At 41.5% G+C, this 13,631-nt stretch overlaps 1 protein-coding gene across 1 annotated transcript in view; it reads right to left on the bottom strand.

Moving 5' to 3' along the window:
- grid1b (glutamate receptor, ionotropic, delta 1b) overlaps positions 1-13,631 on the bottom strand; it is a 691,238-nt gene that overhangs the window by 190,298 nt on the left and 487,309 nt on the right.

Raw genomic sequence — 13,631 nt, forward strand, 5'->3', positions numbered from 1 at the left:
GATGGATAATACTTTTATTGAGGTGGCTGCAGTATTGAGCCGGGCAGGCAGCCTGCAGCCCAGCTAACGCTCTCCAACCGGGCAAGTGGCTCCCGTCAAAGTTCACCCTATAAACGGGCATTTTTTCAAACTGACAGACTCAGATAGTTACAATGAGTGTCTGACAACAAACTAGAAAGGAGAAATGAACGTAATAGTCTCTACCTTTAGCTGGAGGTCGCTGTTTGCTGTGATCTGTGTCCAAATCTCACCACGCCAGAAATCTCGATAACTCGCGGCAAAACACCGGTGGGGAAACTGTTACCTGACTGAGGTGAAGAGAGACGACCGGAGAATTTACAAATTGTAACAACAAAATGTTGGGCTGCTCTTTAAGCAGCTTTCACAAGTTAGAGCTAACAGTTAGCTGTGCTACAAATGGATGCTAACACTCCTGTCGATGCACTGCACCGTCGCCGTGCCGACCACAGGGTCTGCTGTGACCACTTTGACCGGGATGACTACTGCCAGTCAGAAGAAAAAGAGACATGCTAAAGGTAGAGACTATTACGTTCATTTCTCCTTTCTAGTTTGTTGTCAGACACTCATTGTAACTATCTGAGCCTGTCAGTTTGAAAAAAATGCAGGTTTATAGGGCGAACTTTGACGGGAGCCACTTGCCCCGTGGTAGAGTGTTAGCTGGGCTGCAGGCTGCCTGCCCGGCTCAATACTGCAGCCACCTCAATAAAAGTATTATCCATCACTCACATATACAGAAAAACATGTGAAAACAGGGCCCAGGTTGAAAAAAACGGGGTTGCCCTTTAAGAGTTATAGGATATCACAAGACTAGACTTTACGAGAGTTGCGGCTCATTCGCAAAAAACACCTTTCAATGGAAACAGCTGCACATAGAAATTGTACTTTTTCAAACATAGAAATTGTACTTTTTCAAAAGTTTCATAAACATTGCTTTTATTTTGCAGAAACCTAAATATAAATATAAACCCAGTTACCGAGATGATGCACTCCACTCTGTTCACACCTGGGACATCAGAGGCTCTGATTGGCTCAGCTGATGACACTGTATAATCTGAACTGGAAGATTACCTCATCTCTATGATATCATCATCCTCATCATCTGAGGTCAGTTTTCCTGCTCTCTTCCTGCTGGTCAGTGTTTTCCCTCCTCCTCCTCCTCATCCTCCTCCTCATTTTTCAGGTCTGAATTGCCCCGTCACCACGACGACCTTCTGTGGCCTCCAGGGGACAGAAGTCAAATCCCCGACGTGTGAATATGAGACAACTCGATGAATAAAATATGAACGGGCTGAAATGAGAAAATCTCTCACGCTAATTATCTTTTTCTTTCTTTTCTTTTCTTTCTTTCTTGTTCTAGGTTTCACAGGCGTTTTATGATCTTTTCCGTTTCGCCCCGCGGCCGGCCTCCATTCATTTCCGACCCCGTGGCGTCGGCTCGGCTCATCGCTCACTTCCTGTTCTCCTCCTGGCTGTTACATCGGAGACGAGGACGAGCTGCCGGACGACGGTGGGAATGAAAAGTCTCTACAGGACGATGCAGAACTCTACGCTACACTGACTCACACACTCCTCCTACACACTGATGTTGTGTGTTTTATATATTTCATGCATCAGCAGCTTCGTGCACAGGACAAATCCACCGACTGTTGTTCATTTAGTCCCAAAGACTCTGAGTCCTGGGACGTCTGCAGGGCCGAGGAGAAACTGCAGGTTTCTGATAAAGGAGGAGAAGTCAAGTGTGACTCCCATGGTGCATTTCACTGAGAAACTAACTTTTATTCTGGGTGATTTCATGTGCATGTATATTTATTTATTTATTTATCCTTGCCTATGTTAATATCAATTTAAATCACTTGCTTTGAGCAGCCTACTCTGTCGTATGAAGTATCCAATCATGTTGATAAGTTTTGTGCAATGGTATGGAACTGTTTGTATTGTTTGTTAAGTGGATGTAATTGTGTTTTTATCGGATGGCAAAGCAGTTTCCCCTTGGGGATCAATAAAGTTTTCTAATCTAATCTAATCTAATACTTCAACATATTGTTATTTTTGTAACTTTGTGACTTTGTGACATGCCAGGCTACAAGATGAGACTGTTGTTCACTCCTGACGGACAAATATGGACACATGTGCAAACACACACGTAATCTGTATGTACTGTCTAGAGCTAGACTTCAGCTCTGTATACTATGAGTAAAAGAAAATGTTATGTCAAAATGTAAAAAGCAAAAGAAAAGAAAATATTTTAATTAAGATTTTATTCTGTGGGTAATGGGGGTGGGACTAGATCAGCTTTAGCTTCTCCTGCTTTCCCTTTCGGCCATGTGTATTGTATTATTTGAACTAATATGAAGTGTGATGATGATGATTTAATTCAAATGCCCGAAATAAAGAAATAAATAAAGAAATAATTTTTTTTACCACAGAAAAGTTGAATGTATGCGATGGTTAGGTTTGTGCTGTAATGTCTCATGGTCATTGAACGCAGCAGATGAAGAGTTTCTATGTAAAAGCGAGGTTTTCAGCAGTGAGAGTGAGTTTAAAGAGACTAAAGCAACAAAAACCTAAAGAAGGGGAATATTCCCACATGAATGAGACTCAGCAGCGGCTCACTTTGCTTTGCTTTTTTTTATGGGATGGAATTGTGGCAAAAAATAGACAAAAGTGGTTTGATTGTCTTTTATGGAATATAAATGTCTTTTCTAAGAAACTCAGAGTCGTGGGAGTTTTTACTGAAAGAAACATCAGAGGAGAGAAAACTGCACAGTTTAGATCTGAAGAGCAGAGAGAGACAGAAAGTGGTCGATGTGATGTTCACTAGCAGGATAATCATCATCATCATCATCATCATCATCAGCAGCAGCAGCACCTGTCTGTTGTTGTTCTGTGTGCAACTTGACTTGTGCATCCAGTCCCTCACAGATGGAGGTCAAAGGTCAGAGGAGATGAGGCGCAGCAGGTGAGAAACATCAACACAGCTTCAAAACATCAACACACACAGCTCCAAAACATCGACACACACAGCTCCAAAACATCAACACACACAGCTCCAAGTGTCACAAGGCTTCAACCAGGAATTATTATCAACTTGTTTTTTCCTAGACACATTCATACATACGTATTTTAAAGGAAAAACAAGTCTAATAAGCTTGTACAAGTATGTCAACTGGGGCCGATATTTATATGTCATGGTATGCTTGTTGTGATTGTGTATTGATTTTGACAGTCGGTCATGTGACCTATAGATGTAAACTGAGCCTCTTGAGCTGCTCAGAGCTACGCTACGGAGGCTCATTATGGGATTTCTTGGTTTCCCCTCCATCAAACTCATCAAATACACAATCCAACAACTCCACAACGCTCTGGTGGACAAGTTGTGACCTGCACATTCACCACGCTATGAGATAATAACACAACGTTACCACACAGAGTTGTTTTAGAGGGAAATTCATGCAAAACCGCTGATGCACGTTGCCTTCAGGGACAGTTTTTCATCAACAGTCTCTGCATTTCCCTCTAAAACAACTCTGTGTGGTAACGTTGTGTTATTATCTCATAGCGTGGTGAATGTGCAGGTCACAACTTGTCCACCAGAGCGTTGTGGAGTTGTTGGATTGTGTATTTGATGAGTTTGATGAGGGAAACCAATTAAGAAATCCCATGAGCCTCCGTAGCGTAGCTCTGAGCAGCTCACGGCTCTGCTCCGCCGTTCTAAAAATAGCTTGCACCGACAATTAAAGGTAACAAACCTACTGCTATGACTATAGGGATTATGGATAATGGGCCAATTTGCCAAAACGTTGAACTCTCCCTTTAATATGTGAGTGCTGGTCTGTCCCTGTGTCCCGTCCTGCTGCTGCTCAGTAATTATTCTGTCCTACATTCAGCTCGTGGTCGTCAACTCTCCTGTAGCAGGAAGGAAGGAAACACACAAACAGCCTTGAGGCTCCGTTATTATTATTAATGATTAAATGCAATTACACCGTGTGGCTGCATATTTACACCAAACAAGACTAAACAACTCTTAACGCTAATTATTTTAAACTCTTTTGGATGCGGGGGGTTAAGAATGACCATGAGATGCGGGGGGTTAAGAATGACAACCATGAGAACAGTTTCTTTCCCACAGCCATTATCACTCTGAACTCACACATGCACTAACGCACACAGACACACCCCGGACTATAACCTCCACATATATTGCATTATACCTACTACATCAATGTACTGTGCAATAATACATAACTCACTGTGCAATATACTGCGCATATAATGTATTTTTATCTATTTATTTTTATACTATTGAAATGTTTTTATATTGTATTTTTATTGTATAGCTTGTTTTGCACTGAAGGGGGGCTCTAATGTCGTTATACCGCGAGTATAATGACAAATAAAGGCATTCTGATTCTGATAATGCATGAGCGCACGGCTGGAGAACACAAACCCAGAGAGGACAGACGGACGGACGGAGGGACGGAGGGACGGACACGCAGCGAGGACGGCAGGAAGTCCTGACACAGCAAACTGAGTCTTATCGAACACAAATCAGAGCAGCGTGGGGGTCGAGGGGGCGTTGGGGGAGGGGCACAGCGGTGACAGCTCGGCGCCCGTCCTGTCCCTTTAGCTCTGAACGAGGCGTTTGGACGTTCCCGAGCTTCCTGGCACTCGATGAAAAGACTCCACGCTGAGATAAGAGACGAGCAGGAGGAGAGAGACAGAGAGACAGAGAGAGAGAGAGACAGAGAGAGATGTGGATAAAACCTCCATCTCTCTCCTCTCCCCCCTCCCCTCCACAAAGGATACGAGGCCTTTCACACTGTTTTTTTTCTTTGTCGCCTCTGTTCAAAGGGAGACGACGACTGTTTAAAAAGCCCATTTATTTATCTGCTGTGAGTTAGAGACGCTGCCACAAATCTGCCAGCGGCTCATGTAAACAGGCACAATGACAAGTCTTCTGAGGGCGCGTAAACGTAAACCGCAGCCTTTTAAAGCTGCAACGTGGCTGTTTGAATACTGAAACACTGAAACACCTCCTTCTCTCTCTCCGTCTCTCTCTCCCCCGGGGGGAACGGGCCCCGACACTCTGACTCTCGCTCTGCTCCCGATCAATAGAAAACACAAACCTTCACCGTTTCATCCCAGATCCTCGCGGCCTCTCTCTCTGCTGCTCTAAACACACACTGAGACCTGGCTCATCAGAATAATAATAATAATAATAATAATCATTTTAAATCTGCAGCAGTTACAGTAAAACTACCAGCATCAATCAGCTGCTGAGAAGAAACTAATTATTACTTCTCATCAGTGAGGGCAAGTAGGGCTGGGACAATACGCTTTTCTCCTGATTCGATTCTTCTACGATTTTTTGGATGGCGATTCGATTTAAATTGTGATTCTACGATATTGCCGATTCTCTCGATTTTTAGTCTTTAGCATTTTTAACATTTATCTGCACACAAATAGGACTACTGTAGGAGCCTATAAATTAACATACTCCATTATAAAGTGAACTTTAACCCTTTTCAAAACCTGGACTCTCTGTATGTAACAAATGCACATAATTTAAAAAAAATAAAAAATAAAAAATTGATTTTTGAAAAAAAAAATCGATTTAAAAATCGTCAAAAAAGATATCGCGATATTTATGTGAATCGATTTTTCTCCCACCCCTATTCGTTACTGTACTTAAGTAGAATTTTCAGGTACTTTGTACTTTTAGAAGTATTTATTTTTCTGACAACTTTTTACTTTTACTCAGTACATTTTTTACGCAAATATCGGTACTTTCTACTCCTTACATTTCCCCAAAAGGCTTGTTACTTTTTTTTTTATCAGGGTTTCCGCAGCAAAATAAATTTACGGCAAAATAAAATGACAGCTGGACTTGAGCTGAGTCTTCATCGTTCCTCCTCAGTGAGGTCGGGGTCGTCGTATCACGCCGTCGGGGTGGCTCGCTCTCTTTTTTCTCATTTGTACAATCCAAACACCTACGATTAACCATAGTGAAGTACTTTAGGATACTTCTTGTATCTGGCAGGTAAACTTCATGTTTGTTCAAACGATAACATTGATGAAATGGATTCCAGATCAGTTATCGTGTGGTTTTTAGCTTTGCAGTGAATCGTGCAATAGAAATACTTTTTACTTTTAATAATACTTGTTTTGAGTAAATTTCAGAGCCTATACTTTATACTTTTACTTGAGTAGATATTTGGATCAGTACTTTCACTTTTACCAAAGTCATTTTTTACACAGGTACTTTTACTTTCACTCAAGTACAGAATCTGGGTACTTTTGCCATCTCTGCTTCTTATCAACTTGGGAATCGAACCGCCAACGCAGGGACCAGCAGTTAGAACCCGCTGAGCCACGGCGCCTACAGTCTCTCAAACCATATATAATATGTAATATATAATATATAACATCTACCATTACCTGTTCCTGCCTTTAAAGTGAAGTGCACATCACACTGTGTATTATTCTGAAATGTCACGGCCATTCTGCACAACGGGGGCTTTTATTTTGGTAATTCCAGCGCCATTTTCATCCTAATGCATCTTTACACTTACACAATAAAAGCTTTATACTCTGCAGAGTTCACACACCAGTCCAGATGTGGAGTTAATCGGTGGAGTGCTCGACCCGGAAGAATGAAAAATTCACAAAACAGGACAAGGAAGTGGTGGCACATCCTGAGTTCCAGGTTAAAGGGATAGTTCAACATTTTTGGCAAACTGGCCCATTGCCATAATCCCTATAGTCATAGCAGTAGGTTTGTTACCTTTAATTGTCGGTGCAAGCTATTTTTAGAACGGTGGAGCAGAGCCGTGAGCTGCTCAGAGCTACGCTACGGAGGCTCATTATTGGATTTCTTGGTTTCCCTCATCAAACTCATCAAATACACAATCCAACAACTCCACAACGCTCTGGTGGACAAGTTGTGAGCTGCACATTCACCACGCTATGAGATAATAACACAACGTTACCACACAGAGTTGTTGTAGAGGGAAATACAGAGACTGATGATGAAAAACTGTCCCTGAAGGCAACGTGCATCAGCGGTTTTGCATGAATTTAATGAATAAAATCCTGCAGGAAGTTGATTCTTATTGACAGCAGCTAAACAATGAACAAGAAGAAAAAAAAGGGGAATTAATTAGTGAACAGACTCAGTTTCTGTTCCAGAGGAGCAGAGGAGCGCCGAGTGTGATTATAGAAGATTTATCGATCCAAACACAACCTCTGACCTCAGGAGAGTCCAGCTCTCTCTGCTGGTTTCAGACCTCACACACACTCAGAGCAGACGTTTAACACCTGCTGTTGTTTCCTCTGTTCATTATTATTCATTTAGAAGTCATTATTTATCTATTTATGGGTTATATTATAAGAACCAACCAATAGAAAGCTATAAACAGGATTGAATAATTGGGTGTTGATTGCAACTGTAATGCTGTTAAATTATTTATTTATTTTATTTTTGGCTACATTTGTTAATTATTGGATACTTGTTTCTTTCTATGACTGTGAAATCATTAAGATCTCTATAATGGATTTAATGGAAAATTGAATTAAAGGGTACAGTAGGCATCTATAAGCTGGATAGCTTCAGCCTGCACCTTTTCCATCTATTTATGAACTAGTTGAACTAATGATGGTTTTATAGAAGGCTGACTGACTGTGATTGATGCTCAACTGTAAATACTTTTGTGTTAAAGATCGAATAAACTACTACTACTACTAGTACTACTACTACTACTACTATATATCATGATTTACATTTTATAGTTAAATATTTTAGATTGATAGGATTAAAAATACAGTTAAAAGTAAAGTTACTTCTAACTTCTGGTATGTGATGTTACACATTTAGACCACAAGGGGGCGCTTTGTGTTTCCATGTCTGTTGAGAGGAGGTCAAAGATCGAAGAAAGTGTCAGTTGGAAACGTTGAAAATAGAAGTAGAGATTGTTTATGTGCTGCTGATCGTCGTTCTAATGGACTGTGAAAAAAAAACAATTAAGACAGTGAGAAGTGCTGCTTTGTTTTCTCCTAGACGCTGCAGATTCTTCTGTCTCTACACTGCAAAAACTCAAAATCTTTCCAAGAATATTTGTCTTACTTCTTGTCAAAATGTCTCATTTCTATTCAAAACTAATCTCTTTCCACTTAAAATAAGACTCATCACCTAAAATCAACTTGTTTTTAGATCATTTTCACTTGTTTCAAACTAATTTTCAATTGAAATAAGTAGAAAAATTTGCCAGTGAAAGCAAGTTTTTTGTGCTTGTAATAAGGAAGAAAAACTTGCTCCACTATCAGATTTTTCTACTTATTTCAAGTGGAAAATTTGCTTGAAAAGATTAAAAAGTGTCTGAAAACAAGCTGCTTTTTAACGTGATGAGTCTTATTTTAAGTAGAATTTGATTTATTTTGACTAGAAATAAGACAAATATTCTTGGTAAGATTTTGAATTTTTGCAGTGTAATCTACAGATCGGTGCAGAGGACGCCAACGTTTCCTTGTCCCGTTTAAATCTACATAAACACACACAGACACACACACTGGGGTTGATAAGACCGTTATCAGACACAAAGTGCTGATATTAAAGGATCAGTTCACCCGGCGGCGGCCTGACAACAGGACACACGAGTCGAGCTGAGTCGAGTCGTAGACACCAGATGACGCCGAAGACGAGACATGAAACGTCTCCGAGTGTCGACATCAAAGTCCGACGGCTCCCGACTCATCTGCTGCTGCTGGACGACCGTGACCACGACAACGACCGTGACCACGACAATGACCGTGACCACGACGACCGTGACCACGACGAGGTGTCTGTCTGTCCTCACGTCTCTGATCTCAGACCAGCGCTCGGTCACATCAAAGCTCCACTAATCAGCCTGATCGATCCGTGTGACAGCTGGAGTTTCACTTCCTGTATCCTTAGCAAAAAGTAGTATACTTGAAGTTCATTTTATTAAAGGGATAGTATCATTTTTTTAAAGTGGGGTTGTATGATCTCCAAATAGCCCCTAAGTACTTTAATTGCAGTAGAAGACTCTCTGCACTCCTCCCGTTAGCAACGCCAGCCCATAATAGCCCTGCCCAGAGATTTACAACATACAGTGTTGTGAACAGACCCAAAGAAACGGCCTATTTTCACGGCCTAAAAGAGGTTTTACGTGAAAAAAAAAAACACAGTTCCATTGTTCACTATAATATAATTTTTTCCAGCCCTTCAAAGTGCAGGAAAAACACAGTTTTTATTCATTCATTCATTCATTCACACTTCTTCACACAAACGTTTCAGTTTCCTAAATCTGACCCAGTCTGAACCACGGCACATTAGGAAGTGGTGGTCGATGTCAGGTGAGACATGCTGACGTCATGTGTTCAGGTGAGGAAGAGGAGGAGGAGGAGGAAGAGGAGGAAGAGGAAGAGGAGGAGGAAGAAGAGGAAGAAGAGGAAGAAGAGGAAGAAGAGGAGGTGCAGGCTGCAGAGCTGAGTGTGTTGTATCAGGCTGAACAAAACCTGATGACAACAGCAAAACACAACGGCAGCGACTCTGCACCTGACTGACTCATCGCTCTCTCTCTCTCTCCTCCTCTTCTCCTCCTTCTTCTATTCCTCCTTCTATTCCTCCTTCCCTCTCTCTTTCTCCCTCTGTTGTGTTGTTTTCTCTCTCTCTCTCTCTCTCTCTCTCCGTCATGACAAATTGCATCACATGATTACATTTCAGAATAATGACCCCACGCTGCTGCCGTGCACACAGCCTCGCTATAACTCAGCGTGCTGCTATAATAACCACGGCGCTGAGCTTTAATTCTTCTATCGCCGCCATGACAGACAGACACACAACATAAATGGGTAAAAATGTGCCGAGCAGCAACAACAACAACAACACAGACGTACTGTAGCTGCTGCAGAGAACATCCACATCCACATCCACAGTCCTACAAATCCCCTCAGTAATCACCTGATCTCAGTAATCCATCTCCAATACCTGGGAGACTCTGATTTCTCTCTTGTCCCCATGCAGCTGCAGCGCTGCGTCTCCACGGAGACAGAGACAGAGACAGACAGAGACACTGAGGCATCGTGGGGGGAAACTGCAGCGGCGGTTGATGAACGACGGCAGATGGAGGGAGCAGCTCTGCAGATGAAACACTCAGGTTGTGTTTATGATGTTGACTTAAGAGCAAATAAAACTTTCTTCTCGGTGGAGGAGAGGTTTCTACACAACACAACACAACACAACACAACACAACACAACACAACACAACACAACACAACACAACACAGCGCTGCCGTGTCTCTACTGCATCATGTAGATCAGAGTTATTGATGAGTATTGTAACATTATTTTTAATGCAAACTCTTTAACGGCTGCAAAGGATTGGACAATTATGACTTTTGTATTATTTGCACTCAAAAAAACCCAAACACTGCCTTTTCACATTTAGATATCTGATATGTTATACTGTATATGTGTTAAATATGAGTCAATGAATTGTTTCATTTGATCACGTGTCAATAAACCATTCATGCATTTGTTATCGTTTTGGTATTCATTCAAAACCACTGATGCACGTTGCCTTCAGGGACAGTTTTTCATCAACAGTCTCTGCATTTCCCTCTAAAACAACTCTGTGTGGTAACGTTGTGTTATTATCTCATAGTGTGGTGAATGTGCAGCTCACAACTTGTCCACCAGAGCGTTGTGGAGTTGTTGGATTGTGTATTTGATGAGTTTGATGAGGGAAACCAAGAAATCCCATAATGAGCCTCCGTAGCGTAGCTCTGAGCAGCTCACGGCTCTGCTCCGCCGTTCTAAAAACAGCTTGCACCGACAATTAAAGGTAACGAACCTACTGCTATGACTATAGGGATTATGGCAATGGGGCCAATTTGACAAAATGTTGAACTATCCCTTTAAGACACACTCATGTTTAAAATGACCAGATGATGTCAGGATCTGTATTGATTTTGTAGTCTAGGTTCTGTTGCGTTGTTGTTAGTTTTACTTCCTGGTTTTTCTCTCCTTTTTTGATGGCTGTCTCCTCCCTCATGTCGTTCCCCTGCGTCGTTTCCCAGTGTGTGTAAACCCTGCCTCATTCCCCATGTCTTTGCCAGATTGTCTTTGTTAGCGTGTGTTCAAGCTCTCTCGTATTTTCTCCTATTTGCCTCCCGTGCATTAACCCCTTTTGGTATTTTTGTGACTTTTGGATTTTGCACATTCCTTGTCTGCTTTGCTGCCTTTCTGGATTTTTGACCTTTGCCAAGTTTTGGATTAAAGAGCTGTCCTTGGACATTGGACTTCTGCCTGATTCTCCTTTGCACTTGGGTCCACACACACCTGCCCCTAACAGATGAAGGATTTTAGTTGTTGGACATCTGGGTCTGAAGTTACTAGGGAGAAAAGGTCCGACTGCTTTACTGAGTGTTTTCAAACCTCCTGAACATCTGGTTCATAAGTTACAGACAAAATAAAAAAGGTATAAAACCTCAAACAGTTTCATCAAACAGCATCAGTGACAAACTTCACAGGTTTTAACCAAACTGCAGAAGTTCCAGCCTGTGAGAACTTTGCTCATTATGAAGTGTCTGATAATCTGGATTCATTATGTTAAACAAACATTAATAACAGTCAAAGGGAAGTGAGCTGTGTTTCTGTGTTTAACTGCAGCTCAGATAAAAAAATTAAAAAAACTTTAATCAGTGTGTTTGTTGATCTCAGAGAAGAAGGAGAAGAAGCTGATGAGAGCTCTCACACACACACACACACACACACACAGTAATCTGGTGAAAGAACTCAATAGGAGTTGCGTGTGGGTCCGGTCTCCAGGGCGACGGCTCGGCTCTGGGTCGCGGTGTCGGGACGTTCTGCTCCTCACAAATCATCATCATCATCATCATCAGACTGTTTGTGACAAAAACACTTTCACTTTCATTCCAGATTCTGACTCCGACGCTCCGACTTCACAGATAATTACTGACAGAGCAGCGTCGGATGGAACAAACCGGTTATTACTAGTTCTGACTGAGATCGTCCCACTGACTCACAGCCGACAGGAGGAGGGAAGGTGGGAGATTTAGAGTAGATGAAGGAGAATGAGAGGAAGTTTTCTCTGTATCTTCTGTATGTTTTTTTAAAGTGGGGTTGTATGATCTTCAAATAGCCCCTAAGTACTTTAACTGCAGTAGAAGACTCTCTGCACTCCTCCCGTTAGCAACGCCAGCCCATAATAGCCCTGCCCAGAGATTTACAACATACAGTGTTGTGAACAGACCCAAAGAAACGGCCAATTTTCACGGCCTAAAAGATGTTTTATGTGAAAAAAAATACACAGTTCCATTGTTCGCTATAATATAATTTTTTCCAGCCCTTCAAAGTGCAGGAAAAACACAGTTTTTATTTGGACCTAACCAACTCACGTATCCCTCCGCCCAGGGTTAGCGCCCGTTGATCAGCAGTTGGTTCGGTCCAAATAAAAACTGTGTTTTTCCTGCACTTTGAAGGGCTGGAAAAAATTATATCATAGTGAACAATGGAACTGTGTTTTTGTTTTTCAGGTAAAACCTCTTTTAGGCCGTGAAAATAGGCCGTTTCTTTGGGTCTGTTCACAACACTGTATGTTGTAAATGCTACTATCCCTTTAAAGACCATTTTTTAAAGCATTTTTTTTCTGTGAGACTACGACCAAAGACGGTTACGACGCTCCAAAACGAAAGCTGGTCATAGTCTAGTTAGCTGGTTTTCTAATAGTTATGAATAGTTATTGTCACTCAGACTTTCGTGGATGCTTAATGAGGCACTTGGCTTTGATATAATATAAGCAGTTTTACTATTTAAAGTCATGTTTCCAAAGGCTTTAAAGTATTAACAGTAGAAAAATCTTAAAGTACCAAAAAAAAACTCTTGAAGTGCCATAAAGAGAGGGAGATACTTAAAGTACCATCGATAGAAAGGATATTTTTTCTTAAAGTACCATCAAAGGAAAACCTTAAATGGAGAAAAAAACTCTTACTGTACTTGAAGTATCACCAACAGGGTTACATTCTTAAAGTACCATCAAAGGGAAATCTTGAAGTGATTCTTTTCAGTATCTAGGCTGAGATAAACTTCTTATTCTGTTCAGATACTTAGCGGTCATATCACAATATAATGCCTTGTTGATGTTGATTCTTCCCCCACCCCCCTTGTTAACACACTTCAGCTGTAAAAGCATGAGGAGGTTCAACGACAGCAGAGTCGACTCTACAGAAACAGCAGAAACGCCAGAGTCACATGACTCAGATCAGTCTGGTGGAGAACACCACATCATCCTCACATTAGTGTCACTTTCTGTTTGTGCTGTGAGTCATTTAACTCCAACTCTCTCCTGATCTCAATGACTTTCATCTCCTCTCTGTCTCTCTGTCTCTCTGAGTCTCTCTCTCTCTGTGAGTCTTTCTGGGCCGGTTGAGAGATGATTCAGCAGCAGGTTTGTTTGTTTCTACTTCTGACACTAGTGACTCAGTTTCACTCATCAGAACACAGAAACCACAGCAGGATGAAGAGCTGGAGCTAAACACTAAACACTAAACACGACTCTTCTGCTCTTCAT

This window comes from Trachurus japonicus, chromosome 19, assembly GCF_045865225.1.
Source record: "Trachurus japonicus isolate A0001 chromosome 19, Traja_1.0".
NCBI classification, from domain to species: Eukaryota; Metazoa; Chordata; class Actinopteri; order Carangiformes; family Carangidae; genus Trachurus; species Trachurus japonicus.